The sequence below is a fragment of the Parus major genome, chromosome 3 (assembly GCF_001522545.3).
Source record: "Parus major isolate Abel chromosome 3, Parus_major1.1, whole genome shotgun sequence".
NCBI lineage: Eukaryota > Metazoa > Chordata > Aves > Passeriformes > Paridae > Parus > Parus major.
In genome coordinates this window covers 48,931,630-48,956,842 of record NC_031770.1, presented here as the reverse complement: position 1 = coordinate 48,956,842, position 25,213 = coordinate 48,931,630, and the positions used below count along the sequence as shown (strand labels likewise).

The 25,213-nt window shown below is 39.1% G+C and overlaps 1 long non-coding RNA gene across 1 annotated transcript in view; it reads right to left on the bottom strand.

Annotated features, from left to right (window-relative positions):
• The window catches only part of LOC107201737, a 102,813-nt gene extending 77,836 nt beyond the window's left edge, over nucleotides 1–24,977 (bottom strand). Inside the window, exon 1 of the long non-coding RNA XR_001520381.2 lies at nucleotides 24,138–24,977. This is a non-coding gene — a long non-coding RNA (uncharacterized LOC107201737). The remainder of the gene's footprint in view (nucleotides 1–24,137) is intronic.
• Nucleotides 24,978–25,213: the final 236 nt, after the last annotated feature.

The window sequence follows — 25,213 nt, the reverse complement described above, 5'->3', positions numbered from 1 at the left end:
CAAGTTCACTTGACTCATTAGCCCACCACCATCCACATGCTTTTGACTCTTTCTAAGGAGCTCAACACGAGCAAAAGTAGCTTCCCTCTACAAAAGGATTTTCGTGTTGGGTTTTAGTTCTATTCATTATTATGATTTATAAAGATTTGGCTGGTAATGCTGGTAATGAAGACAAAGTCTGTAAGCTGCCAGAGCTCTCATGGACTTCTAAAGTGTGCTGTCACATTTTCCTCCTTAACCTCCTCAGATAGGGTAACTGCTATAAGTGACATGTTACACTCAGTTCTTAGTTCGCTGTTTTAATATCTGAGCTCTTTTGAGGGGGGCTCTGGTAAGCTGATTACTCTTACCCATAATTTAAAAAAAATATTTTCTTTCAAATACAGTGATAGACTGGCATTAAACAAACAAACAAACAAACAAACACCCACAGGGAAAAAAACAAACAAAACCTAACCAACAAAACAACCCTACAGTTTTCCTACCTATGTAATCCCATAGATATCTTTGCTATTCTCCTACAAAGCTGCATCTTCCCATGGCTTCTTGATGGCACCCATATTAAGACTGGATTTGGTATAGGTAGCTTAGCAAAACCATTTTCTATGACAGTAAAACATGAAGATGAAAACTCACACAAGAGCAACTAGACTAGGTCTTAGAGAATTATGTATCTTTGAGAAAAACACTAAGCTTGGCTTAGTCACTGACAAAAGAAGCTAACAGTCTGTGAAGAGCTGCAGTGAGGCAGCAAGTACAAGCAAAACTTCCATCCTGTCCTCATCCCACTGAAAGAACCACTCAAGATAGACAGCACTACCAGATCAATACATTTTTAAAGGAAGTTCCTGAAATTCTTAAGAGCTTTGTAATCATGACTGATGTTCAAATAATTTGATACAAAGATTTTCAGTCATAAAGATGTTTTGGAGGAAGAACACAGAACACAGGAACCTACTTGCCAAATCAGAAGAGGTGGATGGAGTAGGATCTGTGATTACTATTCTATTTGCAGTAGCACTCAGCTGATCTGCTGCAGATTCAGAATAAAAGATTACAGAAAAGTGCATAACTTGAATCTTTTCTTTACTATCTAAATCTCATTTAGAATGTTTTTTGTTTTCTTAATTTATACTATCTTGAATCCCCATTAATTCTAGACCATTCTGCCTTTTGGAAATCCATTCTACATAGTAAGTTTCAAATCTGTTATTATTTTTAAATTTATTTTAAATATACTATCTTAAAATGCCATTAGTATACCCTGGGGTTCATATTGTGAGAGAAGATACACAAATATGTAACCATCTCACTTACCACTTTTATCTAAAATGTCTTAAATCTAATGAGTTTACATGCTAAATTTCTACCAATCATTATTTAATGATTTTAATTTCACTGCATTTAGTTTTTAGAACAAGACATATTAATACAACATATTCTATGACAATTTGTATTCCCCAGAAATACTAATGAGTATGAGTTAGCATAGATTACAAAAAAGTCGCTGAACACTTCTGCCTCAGGGTTTTAAACTGCTTCAGATATTTTTGACCAGGTTTAGAAAAATATAGGATCTGGATGATTGCTTCCGAATTACACTTTGGAAATGTTCCACTTTCTCTAAGCTTCTACACAGCACCTTTTCCTATTCTGTACTCTCTTACTGGTCCATTTCCTTCATTTTTCTCCTGTTCATGTTCACATTTGACATTGTTTCCACTCCATAAGCATGCAGAATTTTACAATGTACTTTTTTTCTGTCACTTTATACAAGTCCTGCACAAAAATACAACTCTAAAGACCTTTTTATAACACTGTTACAGATTATCGTTTTAACAGAATCATTTGTCATCTGAATAATGTCTCTGGTGCAAGACGGCATTAGCGCAGATCCCAGCCTGTAACAAATCCTGTCAGGCAGTGCTGATAAGGTCCTTTCAGCTCCAGACTGTTCAGACTGTATTAGACACAGTCACATTAGGCCAGCATACTGTCAATATTCCCCTGATCCCTGCAGGCTGTGGAACTGCAGCCTGGCTCCCCCTTGCCTGCTCTAGAGTATTTCCTGTACTTAGTTTTTCTGCATGTCCCCCAGGCCAGACTTCCAGGCAAGGGCTGACAGTATACATGTCCTCCCATCAGCCTCTGGGGACTCCACTGTTAGGATTTATCCTTCAAGAACATGTGAGGTTGAGCCACTATGTGCATGTGTTTCCTTGTTGTAGATGGTTTTTAGATTAATATTGGGCATTTTTTCAGGTGAGATCATAGGACTCTTGGGAGACAAGAAATCCAGTCCAAACCCATCCCTAATACTGCAAGAGTTTCTCCTCCATATCATGGGATCTGCCTTCCATGCAGCATACTTTCCTCTTTCCTGGATGACTCCACAGAGTCCCTACTTTAATAAAAATATTATCTCTGTTTTTCTGCCTTTCCTAAGCTTCCTGCCTGAGAGCTTCCCTGGCTAAGTCAACACAGGGTGTGACAGGTTTCTGCAATTCTGGCCCTGAGCACAGCACCCTCTGCAGCCCATCCACCTCCTCAGACAGCTGCTTGCAGGTGTCCTGTTGGCTCGGCCAGCTCACACAGGGAGTAGCTGACATCCTGCTGTACCTCTGCTGACTTGAGATTGCGTTTGGAGGTGTGCTGTCCTTAATGATTAAACCTGCTGTGCTGGGGACAGCTGTCTAAAGATGGCCTGGATAAAAGGTTTTAGCTGCCTCTCCACCCGTCTACTTGAGCTGGCCAGCAGTTCAGTTTTTAAGAATCTGCATTAGACCGTCATTTCTTTGTCTTCCTTACTGGGGGACTTCCACATTCAAACAAACCGCTGTCCCCAGCAGAGTTTCTGGAGAAAACTGACTTCATGAAGGATGTGGCTATCTTACTTTAGTAAGTCAGGACAATTCAGGTTTTTTTCATCACTGTAGGCAAAACTGAACATACTGGAGGCGGAGTAACTTCCCTCAGCTCCATACCCCATGCTGTCAGCACTCTGTTAGTCCACGGCAACACAGCCTCTCCTTTAGCTGCAACAGGTGGAGATGAGGACCATGCAGAATGGGGCTGGGCACCCACATGGCAGGGCTACCAGCACTCATTAATGCAGATTTTGCTTGGGCTACTCAGTGAGAACCTTGTCTAGGAGAGCTGCTCTGCTGCTGTTATTGCCACGTTGAAGGAACGTGGTTACAGAGTTGAACTGCAACAGCTGCAGCTCAAGATGAGCCTCCCTCTTGCCCTTTTCCTTAAGAATATGATTTGGCCCCTCCTCTTAGTCTGTCTCTGCAAAAACCTGCTCTACTCTGACCACGCGTATACCGAGCCACAGTTTCAATGTCCTCCCATCTGCATCTGAGGGGCTGAAGCTCGATGATCCTGCACTGTTTCTGTCTGACCAAGGAGCCTGACAGCATCCAACTGAGTCCACACACATCAAAAGAGTCTTGATTCACAAGAAGCAGTTCCCTCCAAATTGCGAGAGCACTTCTTACAACAGATAAAATGTAAAATCCAGAGCTAAAAGCAACAACAGAGTCAGGATACGGTTATTATTTTATTCCATAAATAGATGGTACTATATTGTGTATTACGAATACCACAACGAACTGAGCATAGGCAAAATAAGTGCTTAAGCAGAAAAGAATAGATTTTGGAATTTAAATACATAATCTGTAAACCTGAGTTTTAGTCCCTGGAACCCCTTCCAAAAGCTGAACACAGCTAATGACAGTGACTTCAAGTTTTAGTTACTTGAAATTTTGGGGGGGGGGGTTGGGGGGGTTGGGGATCTTTTTAAATTGCTAATAAAATAAAAAAAAAATTGCATGGCAAAGAGAAGAAAATATCAATCTTGATTGACCCTCTCAAGACTTCACATTTTTGCCTCTAAAGATACCTATTTATCATCATCTTCTGTATTACATTGTGATCAAGGGACAATAATGACAGAAGAGAAAAAAAAGCAGGCAGTATTATCTGTAATTTATTTAGTGGATACAAGTCATAAGAAAAAGATATATGAACTGCTGTTTCCTTATCTTTTTTATATCAACCCACTTTCTGTCAGAAGCCTAAATTGTACGGAAAAGCATTAAAAGCAATTTTGCAAAAGGTCATAATTGCAACAACAGCCAGCATATCCTAACTAACCTTGGGAACTCTTCAGTAAATTGCAATATTCAGTAGATGACATCTCTCTATTAATAGATACAAAAAATGTCCTGCTTTTCCTAACATGTGTGTGCCACACATGGAAGCAATTTCCTGTTACAGTATTATCTGGACTATGAAAAAGAAAACATTCACTTCCAGGAGGCCTGACTGACAACTTTTCTCGTATTTTCCAGCAGGCCTGGATACATGATACAGAAGCTCTGAGTAAAAGACCTTTACATCCTATATATTATTCCTTTAATAGGAACAGATCTGTAGCATGATGAGACACATTAGCAAGGTCATATATGCATTTCCCTAGTAGGAGACAAGCAATATTTTCTTCTGCAACATATATAAGTTATACAGATATCATTTTCATTCATGAAAAGAATTTTTGGTAATGAATGCTACCCATTTAATATATGTACAGTCTTTAAGCTTTGTAAATACAATTATTCTAGTTTGCAAACAAAGGCTAATCACTTAAACTGATGTCATTTAGAACAAGAGTGTCAGTCAGAAATAAATTGGGGAATTCTGATACATCTTGTGCTGCCATGATTTTAAGTACTGTCAGCCTTTAGGGTCAGGCTTCTGATGTGTCTTCTGTTTTGTTTGGCTTATACTCTTTAAGAAAAAACAAAACTTGAAGATGAATAAAATAAGTTCAGAGTATTGCACCTTCAGAAAAAAATATGTAGAATAAAACTGCAGCTTTCCAGGAGGGAATTTACTTAGTATTAAGTCACAAAATGGTGAAAAATAGGGTTATAATCACATTTAATAATGATTTATTTATACAGAATAAGATGACTGAATGACTTTATAGAAACACACAGCAGAATAAACAGTAATTATTCTGGGAAAAGAGAGGAGGTGGATAGTTCTGACCATGTTCCCCTGTGCTTCTGCCAGCTTGGCTGCATCTGCCAGGCACGGGGCTTGCAACACCACAGCTGCAGAGCCTGGCTGCAGATGCAGTTACATGGAAAAAAACCTGTACCTGGGCTGGAAGACCCTACTTGCCTGGATGGAGAAGGAAAGCAGGACAAGGTGGAACAAAGCACTTCTGAAACTCAAAGATGTATTCACACCTAATGCTACTAACACATGTAGCCACAGTAAATACAGTGGCCAAGCATGCCTGGTGTAAATCCAGATGAGATGATGCTTGTGCTTAAGGGTGAGAAGTGAATAGTAACAATGAAGTGCTAAATATAACCTTAAAAAGGAGGATGCAGTTTGGAAAGAAAGAAACTGAGAGAGATATTTCTAACTATAAAGAATGGGATTTTATGCTCTTAATAATTTATAGTAAATAGATGAAGAAAAACTTACAGGACTTAAATAAAGCACTATGGTATCTTCTGTAAGTAGTCTTATGAATTACTAAATGGCATATAAATTGGAAAAGATGTCATTGGGGTGCTTTTAAAAATCACCAAACATACTAAGTCTAGGACACGCAGTCTGTCTATAAACTAATTACAAGCAGGCTGTATCACATTCTTTTTCATACCCTTGCACATTACAGAGCCAAATTTAGGTTAGCTGTGAAGCTGGAGATGAATGCAAAAGGATTTCAATTGCTGAGAAATGTTTGACTTTACAGAAAAAAACACCACCCTCAGAAAAAACAGAAGAAAAAAAAATAGATAGAAAAAAGAAGCATCTCCAGAGGTTTACTGCTAGCTTAGTTTCTGGTTTGTGTCAACTTGTTTATATCAGCTGCTGATTTGCGTCACTGGCTTGGCTTTGTGGTTGTATCTGGGGCCTGATGGACACCCTGGTGCATTAAGAAATTCACCACAACAGTACAACATGTTAAGATCAGATAGCACAGCCTAATGTTGTTTTCTTAAGCACACACACCACACACAACCCTACTAAGAAGTTACTGCAGGCAGCTAAGAGAGATGAGCTCTAGGTTTGATGCAAACCACCTTTAAATTCAGATAATAGGAAAATGTCCATGTAGCACTAAAAAAGTGCATATTACATATTTTTAGGGCTACCAAAAGTTGGGCATTTATTTTTAAAGGGTTTGTATTTCTAGGGATCAAAATACCTTATATGTCTTCATTTCCTCTAACGTTTTAGTAGAGGCACCTTGAGCCAGTGCATACTTAATGTGTTGTGCAGGGAAATTTTTTATTTTGAGATGTAAAATACTATTTTAGCTGTGACTTAAATTAGCTCATCAGAAATTTTAGAAAGCAAATCCTGAATATTTAAGCTTAAACTTCTGACCGTTTGCAATATTGACCACAATATAACTCAGATGCTCTGCCTACACCACATGGAGCGCCCATAGAGAAGTCAGTTACACTTTAAGCTTTGTGCCCATGATTAGATGGCACATGTTCACATTTACAGAACTGTCTATAAAATGCCTGTCTAACTGAATGCTGCAGGGATGATGCTTTCCTGCTATTCCATAAGCACAAAGTTTAAAACAGTAAGCAGGGACTATTGGAATTCTGAGGGCAGGCTTCAATAAAGCTTTTACTCCAGCAGAGGTTCTGTTTCACATTTTCTGTTCAAGCTGCCAGAAAAAAGCCTTACAATTCTTTCTATTTTTGTGATAGTTCATAGAAGATCTAGTGAACAAACAAGGAGAATACACCTCAATAGACATATTTCATAAGACAAAATGTTTTCCAACACGTTTGCTTTATGCAAACTTCCTGTAAGAAACAACAGCTCCAAGAGCCTCAAAATATTCTACAAACACGGTCCTGAAATAAAACATGGGTTTACTGTTTAGAAATAACAAATTTTATCAAATTTATGTTAGGATATTAAAATTACTTCCAGTACAAATACTACGGTTAAAATCTTTTGACCAATATGTTTTACTTCTCTTTTATTTCTGAAAATTTCAATATACTTGGCTTTTGCCCAATTTGAGATGAAGTCACATTTTGAAATCTTGAATTCTAGAGTGAAGGAGAATGATTAACCCCTAGGTTGTACTGATAATATCCCATATTTTAGATTGAGGAGCTGCCATTCTAGAGACTACCCAGTGAATCCAGGAAGACCCACCAAAGCAAAAACAGCTTCCAAAGAACAATAATCCAATTTTTAAACAACAGGTCCAGGAACAATTCAGGGAAAAGCACATCCTCGTCTGTATAGTCTAGAGATATTTTTCAGAAGCATATGGTTCACTACAGCAGAATGCATACAGAAATAGTTCTGTTGCCTGCACAGAAAATGAAAGTGAATATCACAAGAGATGCTAAAGCAACTTTACATTTCCCAAAATACTCTACAATGCAGGAGTAACTCAGTAGTGAGTACAATTTCCTGGAGCGATGTGCAATATTGCCCCTATGAAGTAAAAAAGCTGATCTCCCAAGCACACAATGCCCATTTTCATCCTGAGGAACATCTCCCTTCTCCCCCCTGTCCTGTGTGTTGTCACAAAGCACCATATTGCACCTTGACTGACAAGGTATTCACCTACAGTCATCACTTTTGATAGATACCTTTTTCAAGAGGATCTGGAACATACGGTGTCAAAGAGAAATTTATCACTTGGCAGCTTGGTTTGTTGAGTTTGACCTGCATTTTGAAGTAAATAGCAGATTCTGTACAGAACTGCTACAACTTACTCTTTCAGAAGTATAATACAACAGCAAATACTAGCGAGAGTTTTCATTGAGTCTTTATTAGTAATCCCTGTTAGAATACGTTTGAGAGAAACAAAGGAGTTTTGATTTCATTCAACAGCTTTTATAAATATTTCTTCATCTGTCTCTATATCAGCACTCCTCTGTTCCGGAACTGTGAGCTTCCAGAAACATTGTGAAGTGTTAACAGAGCTGGTGAAATCTGCCACACCAGCTGGAAGAGGCACGCTGAGGATCTGGTGAGTAGGAATGAGCCAGAAATTTAGCCGGAATAGGTCTGTGGTTTCAGGGCTGTGCCACAGACTTTGGGCTTTAAGGAATTCTGGTCCTGCTGGCTCTAGCATAGGAAGGAAGAACAGTGAGAAACAATAAGGAGCAATTTGGCCATGGTTTGGTGTATGAAGACTGTGCTGAAGATAGCAGAACTCCCTGGATGCCCAACTCCAGCACAGGGAGGATGGGAAGAACACAAAAGGGATGAGCAGTGGTCTCCAGTGGGTTTCTGCACCAAAGAGCACTGTCACCTCATCCACATGGGTGCTACCTCCTTTGGGGCCCTTCTGCTCTTCACCACTACAATAAGTTAGGAGTTTTGCCTTCCCTATGTTTTCAAGTCTCTTGATTCAGCCATCCCAGACAGTTTTTGCGGCTCCCAAATTCCATCCTTTCAGGCCTCCTTAAAAATAGCAGAAGGGCCCCAAAGTATGCCACTAAGACAGTCAGAGAAATTTGGAAAGGAGGTTTTGCAAAAATATTTACTGTGTGAACACCCTTCTGCTGGTCTTCATAGGAACTGAAGAAAGTGACCAAGGGGGAAATCTGAAACCGAAGCTCCTAACTGAACCCACAATTAATACAAAATCAACATGCCCTGCCTGTAATGACAACTGAAAAACTATGTCAAAAGCACAAGCCTTTAGTGTCTTCACAACGTTACAATAATTTTTTTCCAATTTGTGTAAGTGTATATTAATTAAGATACACAGAAAGATGTGTCCTCTTTGGTGCTCTGCTGACAGCTTAAACTAATTCTGTTTAGTTCAGAGGTTTGATTAACTGCTTATTGTCAATTCTGACTATTAGTCACTTGCTTTGATGTAGCCAAGCTGGAAAATAAGAAGTTAAATCAGTCTTTTAGTCCAACCATCTTCTCTAGCTGAGAGCATTAGAAAATTAAAATTTGGCTGTATTATTACATTTTATTTCTTCATACATTTCAGCATTGGGAAATAATTATTGTAGGAAAAAGGTGTATATGTTTTGCTCTTTTTTTTTTTTATAGACAAGTAACTGCTTTTGAAATAAACAACTGTAAATTGCAGCGTACATAATGTTGTTTGAGTCTTATCACTTAGTTTTTCACACTCCTTTTTTTATGTAACTGACATGGTAAGAATGGGTGAGGCAGAGTTAGTACAGTTATATAATGTGGTAGAGAATCTACTGTGCAGCTTTCCTATACCATGACAGAGATAGCTACAGCAATGTAGGGGAAAGTCATTCTTGGCCTGAGAAAGTCACTGCTTGCTACCAGTGAAAGCTGCTCTGATAGTAGGTGAAAACCCTGTGGTTGCAGGTACATGGACTGTCCATAAAAATGAATATTTGATGTTGTTTAGAAGAGACTCCTGAGAACAACACCACAAAGAGAATTTGATCACTTCAAAGGGAACTAACAAAATTTTCACCCAAAACAATGAATGTCACATATCTAAGTGTCCAGATTAGAAAAGGTGGAGGACAGTAAAAAAGATCAAGTATCCCCTGCTTCATTCCAAAGAGTTGAAAGTCGAGGAGGGCTTGTGGACATGCCATATAAAACGAAAACTTCTCCCATGGGAAATGTCTAGCCATATGTACAGGGACAATATTACTGTTGATCAGAGAGTGAGACTATGAAGGAAAATACTGTTTTGCCAAACAGCCTGTCAAAGACTTGGCATCCTTTGGGATATTTGTCCAAAATTTCATGTTTTTAAGCTGTTGCAAATCAGAGAGAATAGTTTTGTGAAAAATATGTAAACAGGTCAGTATGACACTCATCAGATGAATGGATAACTCATTTTAAGACAGTGGCAAATGCTGTAATGCAGTTATTGCTCAACTTCCATGTTTAACTGGTGCCAGTATCACTGAATAAAACCACAATTTAATATATTACACTATCCAACTATTGGCTTGGTGAACACTTCAGGTCAAAGACTCAGTCTGCTTTCTCCTTACAGTTTAACAGAACACATGTTTGAGGCTCAGAAAATCCTGTGCCAAGATACCTTCAACAAATCACTTCAATGTGCCACAATTTCCCTACAAATTAAAAAAAGCACAATATTTTTAATTCTTAGCAAAGTGCTTTCAAATCAACTGATCAAACTTTAGAAACTGTACAAGTGCCATTACTTCTGTGTGTTTATTTGAATGTAGCACTTAGCATGATAATATTAATAAGGCATATTAATATTAATATTTCTGTGTAAACACATACATGTTTTTACCCAAATTCTTAATTTAATGAATACATTCATGTAAGCTACTGCAGTTGTCTTTCTGATACCTTTATAAAATTCATGAATGATGCAGAGTATGCTGCTCTCCTCCACTATTTTTCAAGCCATCTGTATTTCTCAATTTAATGTTCATTTAAACTAGTTTCCTGTACAGAGAGGGAAGGGTTTCTAGCAGAGAAATAAAGAAGTAGCTACAACAGGCTATTCAGAATTCTAGCCCTTTTACCCATCCCTCTGTCATCTCTAATGTAAGCCTAGCAGACTTGGTAAATTAAATTGGAAGACACATGCACTTTTCAACTACTGCTGTGCATAATCCATCAATTCCCCTTCCCTGCTGTTAAAGCCAAGCCTCCAGGCTGAATCTGAACAGCCAATACCTTCTTTTTCTGTGACATCTGCAACAAGATGTTTAGGGAAAGCTAAGGTACAATGTGTAAATACTCTGGTGTTCATCAGTAAATTTATTGGCTGATTATTTTTAATTTCCATTGGCTCATAGCATAGTCATATTATGACAAGATAATCCAGGCTGGAATGGACCTCAGAAGATTTATACTCCAGTCTTCTGCTCAAAGCAGGAACAGCTGTAAGGTCAGACAAGGTTTCTCAGAGCTTTATCTATCCAGGCCATGGAGAAGATGCATGCCCCACTGGGCAAATTATTCCAGTGTTTGACTGTTCCCCTGGTAAAAAAGTTTTTTCTCATATCCATTCTAAACTGCTCTTGCTTCAGCTTTTACCTTCTGTCTTTGGTCCTCCACCATGCAGTACTGTGAAAGGCTCTGTCTGCTTTTCTATAATAATTTGATCATAGCAAGGGAAAGGCTGTTTTGTTTCCCCAAATCTTTCTCTCTTGCAGACTGACAAGGCCAGCTCCTTCAGCCTCTCTGATAAGCAAGTGCTTTAGACTCCTGGGTTGCCTTGTGCTAAACTCACTCAAGTTTATTAATGTCTTTCCTAAAATGGAGGGGCCTGACACTGGACATAGCCTTCCAGGTTTCATTTCATGACTAGGGATCTCATGGGTACTGACTAAAGAAGGCTAGTTACTGCTCTTGATCCTGTTAGTACAGCTCAGGAAGCTGTTGTTTTTCTTTACTGCCAGGGCATGCTGCTCGCTCATGCGCAGCTTGCTGTCTGACAATACTCCCATGGCCTTTTTTGCTTTCACTATCTCTGTTACTGTCTTAAGTTCTTACTGTCCAAAGCATGTCTTATGCTCATAAAATCCAAATTCCTGTCAATGACATCATCTGTGCAACCAGACATTGACCCAAGGAATCCATCTGCCCCTCCAAGCCTTTTCTCTGCACTGGCAAGGCTCAACATAACATCACCTGGGTCTCCATAACTTTGGCCTTCATTCCCATAACTGTCCAATCACACCTGATATGTTCAAGGTTCCTGCTCCAGATGTCTTAGTTCTGCCAATGTACTTAAGCAGCAAGAGAAATAGCACATGGGTCAGACAAACCTTGGCAGTTTCTTTGCAGCAGGCTGGATCTGAGTTCCCAGCAAGCACTGGACTTCTTAGACAGCAAGTTGGGTAAACATATTGGGCCTTCTGTACCCCTAGAGGTGAGTCCTGTGCTATTGTGAGTCATGGCTTCCCCTTGGTGCTAATGCATGGCTTGCCAGGAGGCTGTTTCCTCCCCAGGGATGCCTGTCTCTAACCTTGCCTGCACCAGCACACTGAACAAGTCCTGCAACTACAGGTCAGCCATCCTCCCCTCACTAGGAGTCACCAGACTCCTGTCTTTCCCAGGCTGGGGCTTTCCACTTGACTCCCACAACTGACTGTGGTCTCTGGCTGCCCCTTTGTGAAGTTACAGGTTCAGACTTTTGCATATGCAGGATGCCTATGAAGATGCCATTTATTCTCCCTGCTGCTGTGCAGTTTGTCCTCTTTCTCCCACAGCTACCTGTCTCGGTAAAATATTTCCCCATTTAGTGCACACCTTGGGCAAGCAAGGACACTGTTCTCCTGCTCCAGCCTCGGGGAGACACACCAGCTGTGCTCTGCAGTCAGAGAGCTGAAAAGCTTCATCCTCCCACTGGAATTGTGACTCGAATAGAAGGTTGTACCAGAGATGGTTACTCTATCTAGTGCTGAGGGGACCTGTGCCCTGTGGTGCAACACTGCTGCTGCTGAGTCCAACATGGCCTTATGCAGATTTCTGCTCCCTTTCCATGTACCTTTCTGAGCAAACTGCGGCTTTTGAGAATTGTGCCCTGGGGCCTGTGCTCTGGGACTGCTAACATGAGCTGAATGAATACTTGAATCTTTAACCAGGATCAGTCTTTCCCAGCAGTAGAGTCTGGAACTGAGGACACCAGAAAATAAACACCCCCAGAAGACTTAGATGCAAAGTCGAAAGCAGCTCACCAAGCTGCAAGCACTGGAAGAGCCCAAGAAGTACCCCAGCTCCATGGCATGTTCCCAATCCCATGAATTGCCACTCTGAACACCAAATCCCTCTTTGCAGCTCGTGAAAGAGAGCTGTGTTCCTGAAAGAACCTTGCTGTTACAGAATTAGCCTGGTTCCAATATGGGTACCTCCTCCTGAGGCCAGACATCCACTTGTCCCGACAGCAGTGTGCTCATGAACTCAATCCCCTCGTCTCCACTGCCCTCAAAGCAGTGGAAGCCAAGCACAGGCAACTCTCTCCACAATGAAACAGTTACATCACCGTGATCAGTTGTGTCCCCTCTTGCAAAGCAAGCCTAGCAAAGCACCCTAAAGCATTGGTCAGTTGTGGAGGCCATCACCACACACCCACATCACATCCACAGTAACTGGAAACCCACCACAGGCACAGAATCGTAGAATCACCTTCACAGAATAGAAATCTGTGCCTTGGTTTGGAATAGACCTCTGAAATCATTGAGTTAACCCAACACTGACAATTCTACCACTAACCATGTCCCTAAGCACCTCATCTATAAGTCTCTGAAATACTTCTGGGGATGGAGAATCAACCAACCACTTCCCTGGGCAGCCTGCTCCAATGCTGAGTAGTCCTTTTGGTGAAGAAGAACTGCACCTCACCAAGGTCCTACACCAAGAGCTTCTGCAAATGAGACCACAAAACTGCTCAAACACCCACTAAGCAGGTCTCACTTAGCTCATGGCTGCAGCTGCCCTTGTAACATCCAAAAACTAACAGGATTTTTTGTAGAAGTCATCACTCGACATTTATGACGGATTCAGATTTTCTACTTTCCATCAGCAGTTGGTTTTAAAGAGCCTATATGGTATTGTTAGCACCTCAGGTGTGTCACTTAAATTCCTAAGATGCCTGTGGTGGACAGTGTAGGGATCCACATATTGCTAATCTTTGATAATTACCATATTACACCAAATAACAGTTTCTTTTGAGACAGTAAGTTTCTTAAAATACCACTTTTTTCTTTCTTTGGACTTAAAAATTATCTCAGCCACACAAAAAAGAAACTATGTAATAAAAGAAGGTAAGTTATATACATAAGGTTATGCCATGTCCTTTCAATATGCATATACTTCTCCTACTGCAATGAAAAGGTCGCCTGCACACTGATAGCTAGACTTTGGCTTAAAATACTGATACCCTGTTTAGACTAAGAGAGATATTGTCAGAAGTGATAAGGTAAAAATGTGACCAAATATTTTTCTTCTATCTTTTTACAGTGCTCACGTAATTCTCTGGGCAAAAGGGTAAAAACAAAATAAAACTCAACATTTCAAAGCTCTGCTCATAAAATAAAATAAATGTCAAAACTCCTAGATTGTAACAAACTGCTATGAGATGGAGAAAATATTGTAAGAAAAATATTTCTAAACCAGAATGCCAAATAGACTCTCACATATGATAAGGGGGGAAAATTCTTTAAATACAAGAAGAGTCTGGTTTAAAATGAAGCATAAAAACAAACTGAACATTTAATAATAAAGAAAAGCCTAAAATTAACTAAACTATGCCATGTGAAAGGTTATGAAAAGGCAGTGAAAGAGAAACAGTGTTTGACAGGGGAATGTGCAATTCTCATTGCTGTTGTTAGAATTTGTACATATATCAGAGACAATGTGCTTCATTGTATATAGCAGAATTCATAAATATTGAGACAAGATCCAGAAAAATGAGGAGCAATAATTCACCACTACCATCACTTTCAGCCCTCTGACTTTACAGGTAGGCATTGCGTTGTCTAGTTTACATGGGACTAAAAATGAGACTGAACTGATATTCTTTGCATACCATCAGGAGGCACATCTGGAGTCATGAACTGCCCATGACAGATAAAGCCATTGCCACAGCATCCTCTCAGATTTAATTTCAGAATTCAGAATAGCGGGAACTTCAATTTACAAAAAAACTATTTTCTTAAAACAGGGGGGGATGTCCCAGACAATACAAGCAGTGAGGATCTGCCATCTATGTCTTGCCACTAAAGAATTAACATTTGAATTTAAGCATCCAACAGTTTTTAATATACTATTCTGACATATTGTCTCCAAAGCAAAATATTTGGGCATTTTAGTGGAGTTTTAGTTCTTCATGCATGAGTACCATCTAGACATTTTGTTCCAATGTGGGATGAAAAATATTTCCAAACCTTGAAATTTTTCATGGAACTGAAATTAGGTTTGCCAGCTTTCACCAGTTAGCACAAAGGCCATTTCAAAAGAAAATACAACTGTTTGATGCAAGTAGGGACAAGAACACATATTTTAGAACACAAAGGGCTAAAGTAAACTTCAGCTGTTGTTTTCAACAACAAACAAATATTTCTGTAGTCTCATGGAGTGAGCCCAAGGCCCGGACACTGTTTGCATGTAGTGAGCTCAGAAGTGCATTGGGATGCAGTGTTTGGAATTACTCCTGTTATGAGTTCTTTGCGAAACAGAATGTAGGAAGGAAGAAGCTCTGTGAAGGCCCATTCTACATCTCCAATATCACCATCATATAAAGTGAAAACCTTTGAGGTTACTCAGACTCTGAATGTGTGAAAGATACTTATCTATGGAAGCTGAGCTGCTCTTTGAGTTTAAGGAGTTTCTTGGGGCAATGCTGTACACAACTGAACTGTTGGAAACGCTTGTACATAGCAAGTGCATTGGCTGCTAACCTGTGAGCACCACAGCAGTTACACACTCTCTGTCTTCTGCAGCACAGAAGGCTGGGCCAAGCTCACATGCTAACACACAGCTTTGGCTCAGGAGAAGGAGATGATGCCTTTGCCAGCACCCTAAGTGCTCTGAGAGGGCCTAATAGCTGTGATTGGCCTCTCCTGAGGACTTCTCACATATCCACTGGCTCAGGAGCCCCATCTAAACTCAGGCTCTGCCAGGTGATCTGGACTAGCTCTGGCTTATCCTCCCCCCTGCCAGGAGCTGCAAGTGTTTTTAACCAAACAGTTCCCTTGTATTTTGTGTACACCTGAAAGAATTCACTGTAAAACTTGAAAATGGAAGTCTTGTAATGCATCACACCGTGAGCCGTTTACGATGATTTTGTCAAGAAGCAACTTATGTGGATACTTTGGTAAAACCTGCCATGTTGTCTTAGTTTGTGGATGTGGTGGGTTGGCATTTAGGAAAAAAAGTGGAAAATACCCATGGATGTGATGAGTCTGAGAGAGGCTGCTGGGAGTTTCTTCTCTGCCCGAGACCTGGCCAGTAGCTGGCCAGTTCTGAGAACTGACAGCATTTTTCACCACTGAAAAGTGAGATCACCTTTGTGAATATCACCTTTTAAACCTAAGCCTGGGAGCTTCTGTCTCTGTTTCCAGCTTTGAAAGGTAACAGGACTCCAGCTGGCCCCTGCTCCCCCTGAGGCCTGTCCGGCCTGGGGGGACGGGGCTGAGCCAGACTCCAGCAGCTCCCGGGTGGGCAATGGAGACTGAGGAGCTTTCCCGAGCCAGGCTGGGGCCAGGCTCTGCTGTGGCTCTCCTGGGAAACCCTCCAGGCCCTATTCCAGCAGGGTGGATGAAGCCTTTCCCAGGGGGAGGCTCCCCTGGCCCTAGGCTGGGTTGCTGGCATCCCCACCATGGCCTGCACAGACGGCTTTAAGCCAAGAACTGTCTGCTCCTTCCCTGTGGCTGCTGGGCTGAGAGAGACACCTGAAATCCAACATCATGAATACCTGCTGCAGTGTGGGTCAGATTTTAACCCTTTCACTACCCAGATGAGACCTGGAGACTTAATCCCTTTCCAGAGAGAGGAAAGCAAGAGTGATCAACATGTAAAGAAACAACATAAACCATCAAAGTCAGTAAAAGAAGGAGTCAAGCCTCAGATAGAAGGAGAATGAGGAGATGCTTTAATAAGCTAAAATATTCTTTTAGTAAGGCCATGAAGATGGACAATAATGTTCTGAAAAACTCCTTTAATTCATGAAAGAGTATTTGAGAGGAATTAAGTATTCCAAAGTGTAGATCTGAGCAAAGATATCCACTGATGAAGCTAAGCAGATGGTGGAGTAGTTGTGATCCCATGAGATGCTGGAACAGAGAAAGAGAAGTGAGAGTTGATAAAGACCCTTGGCCCCCAGGGAGAAAAGGAGAAAACCTCTGTTCGCAGATGATCACAGAGACAAATGAAGAGGACCTTTGCCTTTGAATAACTCATCCTTAAAATAATACCCCTTGAGTTCATGGCCCATGAACACACCCCTCAGGGTGGTGCGAAAATGGGAGGAAAGCATGAGGGCAGAGGTTTTTTTCTGGGCAGCTGCCAATCATGGGACTGAAAAGCCATGAGAAAACTGTTTTCTTGTAGAGAACTCTCCATGAAATAACAAGAGAGAACTCTTCTCTCTACAAAGACTGATGAAAAGACTATTGTATAGTTGGGTCTGCTTTAACCACCAGGTTTTGTCTCTAGGTTGTCAGTTAGACAAGGGAAAAGTTAGGTAGTGGGGAGGAAGGGTTTCTGGAAGTTTTATTATGGTTTCTTATTCTTGTAATTCAGTTAATAAACTTTATTCCTTTTAAGTTTTAAACCTCTTTTGCCCTTCTCCTAATCCAAAATCACAGCAAGAAATGAATAAGTATTCCAGTGATTTTTAGCTAGTGCTAAAACCACAACAGTGGACTGTAAAGTTTCTCAGTAAGTCAGGGTATTAGCATCAGTACTATAAAGCATCATTTGATATTGCTACTCTATGTGGTTATTAAAACACGTTACAAAATACTAATGACCAGCTTTTTGTTTCACCTAGTGAAAGTGTAACTGCACATAGCACTACTTAGAAGATGACAAAACTTTTTTTTTTTTTTTTTTTTTTTTTTTAAAAAGCAACCTTAGTAAATAGTCTTGAAGTTATTCTTCTTATCTGAGATCCTGAGAATGGAGCAAAACAGCTTCTCTTGAGAAGAAAAAATATGAAGCAAAATACTTGACACTTTCAATTTCCTCCCCAAAATTATTGAAAATAAGAGGTACCAGTAATTAAAAATCACAGAGTGCTATTGTACCTGGTTATTTTCCAGCTCCAGTGCAATTGTATAATCACTGCAGATAGAAAGACATGACTAATCTTGTGGTTCTGAAACTATGTGAAAGTACCAGTAGGCATAAAGGATGACCTTCAATTTTTCTACTGCACCAGTTATTTTTCCCATGAGCTGTATAGCTTGAAGCTATAAAATCTAGTTCTAGGTGTATGTAGCTAAAATTTAGCACCTGGTTGTCAAATTTAAGAATAAAATTTTGCATAAAAACAACTTGTTAATAAAATATGGGGAAAGTATTAACAACATGTATCCTCTACTGTTTCTGTTTACTTTAAATGGGCAACAGTGGAGTTCAGTTAGTACAAATATACTCCAGCTAACCTACGGTGGTAGGAAATAGTTCTGCTTTACTGGCACTATTCAAAATGAGAGTTCTTTTGCATTATGGAAATGTGGAGAGTTAGTCTAACTTTGATCGTCAAAACCAGTATACAGTTCCTTGAGCACAAAGAACCCCAAAGACTACATGAAATTCCCTCTGAAAGTCAGATTTAGGATGTAGCTGGAGGCATTGTTCCCAGTCAAGCACTGAACTGAAAAGATAGGCTTTCTTCTAGAGCCTGGAAGACTGGGCAGGAGGCAGGAGATGGCAAATGGGATTTGGCTCACGGTTCATCTGGCACAGTGTATGGGTTGTGGGCCTGCAGTTAAGGCCAAGATTCAGGTCTGATTGTGTCAGGTTTTGAATTAATGACAGTAAGGATTGAAGACCAATGTTTATCCTGGGAATTTCAAGGAACCTGGTGCTGATGCAAGCAGCAGCAGTGAAAGATTCATGGTAAATTATTTGGTAGCTGGTGGTCGCCAGGCTGTAGATAGCTAAAATGGGTGTTATGCTTAGGACGTAGGGCAGAAGAGCTATAAGAGTTTGCTTTGCTTCACTATGCAAGGTTTAAGCCTCTGTAGCAGTTTTCCCATTTCCTTTTAATAAAATACTTTGGAGATGGTCTTATTTCATCCAGAAGGACTGCAAAGCTGTCCAAATATGAAGCTCATGGGAGCAAATACATCACTACTGCACCTTCAGAAACAGATAAGAAGAAAGCTTCATAAACCTGTTTTATGAAGCTTTTTCAAAATCAAATAATGGATGAATTTACACCTGTAACCCATTTTTAAAAAGTTCAAGGTGACAAAACTGATATGAAAAATTTAATAACTGCAGCAAGCAGGTTAGTATTGAATTGATTCACCACTGCTTATTAGTCTTCAGCATCAATGAAGACTTAGTCCCACTTCATACTAAATACATGCAGAAAAAAATTCATTATGACTATTTTTAAGCTGAAAATATATTCCATCTCTGCATTAAATCTGCAATGTTTTCCCCAAGGTGTTAGTATTCCTTGGTTTGCCCCAGAACAAGGAAGGAAGGGTAAAAAAAACAACTCAAAACAAAACTAAACCCAGAGAAAAAAAACCAGGAAAATAAGACACCTTTCATGACCTTATAGAGTATCTGCTAATTTCTCTCTACAGTACAGTATAGATGTCTGTCATAAGACACTATAAAAGAACAAAGTTTAAGTAAAACTTTTATTCAACTCTTCCATTTAGTGCATTTTGAAAGTAATAAGTGGAAATTAATATGATAATCACAAGGAAACAGGACACAAATTTATTCAGGAACTTGATCAACACACTTTTGTTCAGAAAATAATAATGCAGCACTTGAGGAGAAGGGTTGGCATTTAAACAAAAGCTGGATGCATATGAAACAATGTTTTAAATTTGTTAAAAGGTGTCAATCCTTTTTGCTTGACTGCCACACATAGAAGGTGGAAATAAATTGCTTTTTTAAACCAAAAGACATTGTCTTTTTTAATTATTGCTCATACAGAGCTCTAGGTACACATGAGCAACAATATTGTTTCCTTAACTTAGACCATTTCCTACTTTTTTTGAAAAGGATCATTACTTTTATGATTTTTAGCTTCCATTCAGAATATAACAGTCAGATAAAATTTATTTGCTTTAAAAGAAGTATTATGCTTTTGGGTTTGGTTTTTTTGGGTGAGAGGAGTGAGTTTGTTGTTGTTTGTTTGTTGGGGGGGTGTGGAGGTTTTTGTTTGTTGTTGTTGGTTAGTTGGTTTTTTTTCATCATCTGCTTTAGTACTGGATAGAGCTGTACAAAATTATCACAAAGTAAAAAAAAAACTTCTGGTCTCATTCCCTTGAGAAAAAGAATGCATAGAGAATCAAAGATGATAACAGTGCTCTACAAACAGTAAATTTAAGCATATTGTATTCAGTTTCTGTTAAAAACTCTAGCAATTTTGAACATAAACCACATGAGAAATGCTGGCTTAGCATTCTTCTTGCTCAAAAGGAAACTTGTTTTTTTTATGGATTTTTGTGAATTCAGTTTACATCCCCATGTGTGTATTATGTACCAATACTGAAAAGCAAGGCTACTGCAAAACTGCTGGAAGAGTTAAAAGCCTTTGTGTGATCCTCATATGAGAAGAGTGAACTCCAAGCACCAAAATGTCCTCTCACTGCTCTGAAGGACACCTTTACTAAGGAGATAAGTGTTCGGGTTAGACCTCCCTTCATCTCCCCAGTGCCATGTGAACATCAAAACCAGGACCAACTGCAAATTACTCTTCCTCCTGTTAGTCCATTCTTGGGTCTTTTCACTCCTCAGGGAGCTCCTGAGGTTCTCATAAAAAATTTTCACATAGTTAAAATACCCACCTGGCTCACTTCTAGACCTTTCCTAGCCTCAGAGAAACCCACATGTATGCCCTGATTTCTCTTTTCAGAAAACAATCACTCCTTTTCTGTCCCCTGAAGAAAGCTTGTGTTTTACAGTTTCAACAATACCATCCTTTACAAGGAAAAGTGAGAGAACATGTCTGAATATTCATTGACAGTAGAAGTGGTCCAACACTACAAGAGAAAAAAAAACTTTTTTGTTGTTGTTGTTCTAAAATCCACTTCTCCTCAGCTTCTTTTCTCTGAAAAATGTATGTCTGCTCATTAACTTGTCATCAACTTATGGAGAGTATTAACAGGGACAATTTATAACAATCCCAGAACATCAGACCCTGTCTCCATATAGATAGACATTTACCCATACCCATTAAGAAGCTTTTTTCTCCAAATCTGGTACCCAAGTTGCCAGTAGTAACAAAGATATTTCAGTTAATTTGAAATGTTTCTACATTTATACATATTACAATATGTATATTACATATTATATGTAATTACAATACAATCTATTTATACATAGATTCTTTATGCATTCCCAACCTCTATAATGACATGATGCTCTAAGAAGAGTCAGAACTTTCTAATGTTCCCGCTCTTGGGGGAATGCAACATCTACTATTTCTCACCATGCAATCAAACGAGGAACCAGAAAAGACGTGAGAGAAAAGAAAGAATAAATTTATTTCAATACATTACAAAGATTATGTTATGAAGAATACATTACTACATTGGGAGAAAAACATAAAGAAAAATTACAAAAATACACACAGTGCCCTTTGGATACTCTGTTTGGAATGTCTCCTCTCTGATTGTATGGCAGACCCAAGACCTGAATTTAGTGGAATATTTTTGCCATGGCAGAAATTGTGACCCAGTTCTTGAAAGAGCTGCACTCCCAGGCACAGCTTTCTTGAGTAAGAACTACTAATGAAGAAATAATAAGAAAACTCACCTGAGTGTAAATACACCTTTGCATCTTTCCTGTAATCTTTAATCTTGGTAGTTATTTTAATAGAGAAAATTTTCAACTTCTCTGCAAATTAAATATAGTTTGTTTCCTAAAGAGCAGTCTGTTGCTGGATTGTTCTAGAGAGGTTTAATATTTCAGTTATCATCAAAGAAACACATGGTTACACTGGCTTTTCTGTGTAAACTGAGCATGACAGGTAATTTTTTAGAATTTGCACACACAAGCTCATTTCACTACATAATTTTTCTAAGTTGTATACACTTGAGCTATTTAAGCTACTTGAGCTATAGTATAATAGCATAACATTTCTATTGGCTCTAACAATTACATGTGATAGTGAATGAGAAAATGATGGAGGTAAGGCACACCTTTATTAGCTGTATCTTAATCACAGCTAGTCTTATTCCAAATATAATCTTACCAAAATAGAAAATTTTAGTTTTTGTAAGAGCTCTTTATTCTGTACTTGTCAAGTACATGGACCCAAAACAAACTTGTCCCCAAATTCATTCTACTTTTCTCTGTCTCACCTCTACTTTCTTTAAGCTATCATGTAGAAAGAACATTTCATCTTGTATGCCATGAAGAAACTCATACTAGCAGTCACAGGTTAAGAAAAACAGAACTCCCTCAGGCAGATGGGCTCTTTTATTTATACCTTTCTACCTTTGAGACCAATCCAGGCTCCCAAAGTGGTAAGGAGCAAGCATGGCCTGTCTCCCAAGACACGGTAAGCACCACAGAGATGACCAGGATAAGACTGGCCTGGGGCTAAGGATGCTCCTTCAAGCAGCTTGGGAAGACATAAAAACTGGCACCACAGTTTCAGCTGAAGTCCAGCAATTCATTTAAACATTGTGAGCAGTGCAGATAACAGCAGGTTCAACTCTTATCCCTCTCTGGTCTTGGGCCAGCATGAGGTTTGTATGATTGAGCACAAAGCCAACAAAATGTCTGACTAAATGTGAGAGCATTACCAATAAAACCAATCTGACACAAGGGCTCGAAACATCCATGTTTCTGTCATTCAAGTTGCCCTGTATCACAGCTGAGTAAAACAGGGCAGAAGAAGAACATAAGAAAATGAGAAATTCTGTAAAGTCTTTTAATTGAAAAGAGATAAATATGTAAAGATATAACTAAAGCAATGTTTAAAAGAGCAAGGTTTTTCCAGTGAACAATCCCCCCTTTCCCTCATTTCTAATATAATATTATATCTCTGTGTTATTAAAAAGGAAATAAGCAGTGCATTTATTGAAAAAGTCTTGTTTTATCTGAAAAGACTATTTTTATCAGAGAGAGAAACTTAAGTCTGAAGCAAGCAAATGTTATCAGCTGCAAACCACTTAAAAGATGATGAAGTTCCACAGCATGTGTGGGTCACTGGAACAATGGTGTATACTAGGGGACAATCTAGTACTCCTCTGTTTAAGAAACATGGTTTTATTTTGAGTATGCAGTGATCTATTTTTTTTTTTTTAAGAGCAAAGAGGACTGTTAAATTGGAGTATCTTTAGCCATTCCTAGTCAGCAGCTAATTCACTAAAACATACAGAATTCAACACATTTTTTCCTTTTCATGTATGCAATCTGACAAATTTTCCTTTTCAAGGTTCCTCTAAGAGATGAAGTCAGCTCTCTTACTCCACAAAAAGGGCTTCGTGGAACTGCAGTGCAGTGGTTACAAGAAAGTAAAGTATGCCTTTGGAGTTGTTTTCCCAATGTTTTTTAGACTGTCTATAAATTAGTAAAAATGAGTATAGTGTTCATCACCTTGAAAATATCGCAGCTTTCAGACTTTTTTTTTTTTGCATAAAAGAAATATTAGTATTTACTATTACAATTAAGACTCTGTGATTCAGCTTCATGTAAAAAAAATCCATGCTTTTTACGAAGTAAACATGTAGAAGACTAAGTCTGTAAAGCAAGAAAGTCTCTCAGTTTACTTGAACCAGCAGAATTTGACCCAAATTATTATTTGCCTCTCACATGGATCTTGTGTTGCTGAAGTGTATGAAAAGAATTTCCAAATCAGCAAGCCACAACTATAATTTGCCAGTATGTGGCTTCATATCAGGGGTTGCAAAGAAATGTTTGTTTTTATTCTGTGAAATATGGATGCCTCCCACAAAACTCAGAACTGCACATTAATATAAACTTGGAGTAAAATAATCAAAAGGGGCATACTTGGTAGTGCCAGGAAATGAAACAAACCATAAAATCTGAATAAATTTTCTTAGATGTATTACTCTTAAACTTCATAATGTTTAATAGCTGGAAGCTATTAAAATAGCATTAAATAGTCTAATTTGATCTTACCATTAGATTTTACCCAGGTACCTGTACATAAATCTGTTCATAAAAATGTTTCCACTCTCAGATAGTTAAGCTGTATGTCCCAAGAATAGACAAGGGTTTTGCTCTCCATAGTGACAGATGCTAGCTAAGCCAAGATGAATGATATCAGCAGACAAACCATACCGGTAACTGCTGAAGGAAGCAAAAGTTCTTGTCTGCCCAGAGACAAAACTCTTTCCCAGTTCTGAGAGTATTAGTATGAGCCTAGTAAGCACCTCAGCCTTGAAAGTACCTCAGCACAAGTACCTCAGCACAACTTTCCTTCAAAAAAAGAGAATTAGTCCTACCTTGTAACTCCTCTGCAGTTCTGCTGCTGTGATCGTCCTTTGAACCATCTCTAGGAACTTCAAGGCTGAGCAAGGACAACTAGAGAAGCATAGGGAAAAGATTAAAAGTGTTTGGAAATTACCTAACCATCGGTTTAGCAGCAACTCCTGTTAAAAAAGAAAAACAAATCAGGGAATGAATAATCAAACAACTGCTTGACTGAAGTAGCATTCATCATAGTTGTGCTGAAAATAAATTGGGTCAGATCATAGTTTCTGTGAAAAGAGTAACATGCTTTGAGAGGGTAACACTGTGCATAAGGAAGAGGCAGCAGATGCCATATGTATCCATCTTTTGTAGAGTTTTGGACACTTTTTCACATATCCCTAGTTTGCTTACACAAATGTTACCTACTCTAGAGGAAATATGCACACTGAAGGTACAAAACTGTTAGAAAACCTATTTAGAAGTAGCTATCATTAATTCACTACCAATGTGACATCTGCAGGCGTCTGCCCTGGGGCTGATACCATTAGATGCATTTGTTCTTGAAGTGGTTATGAAGTAAAGAGGAAGCTTTTTAAACTGGCAGTTACACCAGCCTGTGAGGAACTGCAAGCATTTTGGGCAGGAGGGCTATAATTCAAAGTGATCTTGACAAACAGGAAATAAATCTGAAAAAGGAGACTGCAATTCAGTAAAGACGTGCAAGATGTAGATGCAGAGCAACAAGCGTACAGAGAAGTTGGGGAATGTTTAGCTGTCAGCTGTGATGAATAGGATCTGAACCTCCAGGGCTGACATGCTGTATGTGAGTCAACAGTATCAATGCCAGTGGTAAAAAGCACACATGACTATCATGTAGGAGATTGATAAAGTTGTTATTCTACCTTTTTCAACTCTAAGGGTTTACCTGCAGTATTGTATTTAATTCAGGTATGTTTTAAGAGAGATTTGGACAAATTCCAGAGCCTAACAAAAAGCAACAGGAACGGCTGAAATCTCTAACACATCATCTCTGAGGATAGACCAAAAGCACTGAGATTGTTCAGGCTGAAGAAGAGACCAAGGGGAAAAAGTGTTTTAGTGTTCAAAT